Here is a 2,625-nt window from a genome sequence, read left to right as displayed (position 1 = left end):
AACGTCTGGCATCCAATAAAAAACCTATAGAATATATTGATCTGGTATTGATTAAGGGCTATTATTCTATGGCAGGTGATTAATTATTATTATAAATTGATTGCAGTGATTATTTAATGAATGCATCATTCAGTTTCAAATGACAAATGGCGTTATAGACAGACAGACATGTAATTATATTAACACATCGGGTGCCAGAGGTTTATTAAAATATTATACGTTCAGTGCCTGCTATTCTTCCATCCACTTACGTTGATACGTTTCGTGCTGTAGAAGCCCCGACGCGGAAGTGCATGTAAACAAAGCGTGTGTGCGAGACGGCGGAGGGTCCCGACTAACGCCTGGAACAATAATATTTCTAACGCGATCCTCCATTGCAGAGTGATCGCCGATCGAAAACGGCTCGCTTCCACCACGTTAAAAATAAATGGAAATATTAAGCTTTTAGTCAAGGAGTTAACATTGGAAAGGCCGACCGGAAGGATTTTTGACATGGATCCACATCCGGCCTCTCCTTCTCAGAAACTCCTTGGATGATCCCAAAGTTTCGTTAGAGCGCCCCACGTGGTCCCCACGTATAAAAATAAAACGGTCCGGACCGTTTTCGGCACTCCTCGTTTGGATTCTCAAAAACGGTCTGGACCGTTTTTGGCAAACAATGTGTTAAAAATAATAATAATAATACAAATAGTTATTTTGTAGTGTATAACTATAAATAATATCAGTTTGTAATTGTATTGGTATAATGGTGACATGTTTGATATGATTATTACTGATAACATGTTCTATATTGTAGTGTTTGTCATTTATGGTTCATGTTTGATTTCTATAGTTTCTATGTGACAGTGATGATGTCTGTTGATGTATTTGATCTTATTAAAGATGATGAGAGTCAAGTGAGTCAGACAGACGTGTGTTTGTAACAGTCAGCATTCAGCAGATCATACACTAGAAGAGTTATTACAAGTAAAAGTACTCAATCAACCCCAGTAGTTGAGTCAAAGTATAACTACTGCTGGACAAATATTAATAGTAAAAGTCACTCTGTCAAATGAATACTTGAGGTGAAGTATCTGAGTGCACACTTTAAAAAAATACTTAAGCATTCAAAAGTGCTTTTAAAAATACTTAAAGGACGACTTCACCCATTTAAGATGGTTATGGTTACAAGATGTGATTTAATCATTTTATTGATGTGGTTTATAGAGCTAATTAAACTAGGGGGGGGGGGAGAGTCCTAACAGAGGTGTAAAGTAACTAAGTACATGTACTCAAGTACAGTACTTAAGAAAACTTTGAGGTATTTTCTACTTTCTTCAGTATTTACAGTTTTCAATACTTTTACTTCTACTCCACTCCACTGAATCTCAGAGGAAAATGTTGTACTTTTACTCCGCTACAATTATTTGAAAACTTTGTAGTTACTTTGTAGATTTTGATTATTATTACAAAACATACATTAACCACTTCAGCCCTATATATATTTCGGCCATTTGAAAATAGCAGATCTACAAGCTCACAATGCGACGCATTGTGAGCTTGTAGATCTGCAATTTTTTATACATTTTGAACTTTGTGAAATGGGACATTCAGCACAATGAGTACTTTTACTTTTGGTACTTTAAGTATGTTTTGATAACGATACTTTTTTATTTTTACTCAAGTACATTTTGAATCAATCATTTTGAGTACAAATCATGAAATGCAATACAGCCTGGTCAATATTAGTGAAATAAACACAACATTTGAGAATAAAATGTACATTAAAAGTAAAATAAGAATAAAACATAATTAGTGGTTCTCAAACCTTTTCATGTCAAGGAGCCCCAAAGTATTTGGCCGTGGACCCCCATCTCAGAAAATGTTGTTCCAGGGACCCCCAGAAGCACAGATTTGAGTTACAAATGTTCACTTTAAAAATATATATATTCAAAGATATGCACAACCTCATAAAGCGGCACTCGGTGCCGCGCTATGAGCTTGTAGATCTGCTACTTTTGAAAAAATCCTGAACATTTTTGCAAATCTTTTAATATACTGTATATATATTTTTAAAGAAAATATTTGTAAAACATGCTGTTCCAGGGACCCCCAGAAGCAAAGATTTGAGTAACAAATGTTCTCTTTAAAAAATATATATTCAAAGATTTGCACAAATTTTAAATATTTGGTGGTTAAGCCATATGTTATACTTCGGCTGTTTGAAAATAGCCTGGAAAATGAACAGTACTCAAGTAAATACTATGTTACTGTATACCACGGTTGATTACTTTTACTTTACGTGACACATTTTGTTCAAGAAGAACAATTCAACAAAATGTTTAAATATTTCTGAACCATACAGGCAATTAATCTAAGTTTGAAAAAAGCACATAACGGCTTCAGAATTAATGGCCGTGATATTAACAGGTGTAATTTATGTCATTTCAAAAATATAAAACTCTCTTAGGCTTTTTGTTATCCACAGACCCATATGTTCTGCATGAATTCACCCTTTGGTAAAAAAAAAAGGCATATAGCAGATCTGGCAAGGGAACCCGCTGGATTTATAAACTGCAGCACACACTATAACTTTGATTTACAGTAGGGCTTGCTTCCTTTGGGGTAGAGGATCGTCTCAAAGGA

Source organism: Gymnoscopelus braueri (genome assembly GCF_963280865.1).
Source record: "Gymnoscopelus braueri genome assembly, chromosome: 8".
NCBI lineage: Eukaryota > Metazoa > Chordata > Actinopteri > Myctophiformes > Myctophidae > Gymnoscopelus > Gymnoscopelus braueri.
This window is presented reverse-complemented; position numbering follows the sequence as displayed.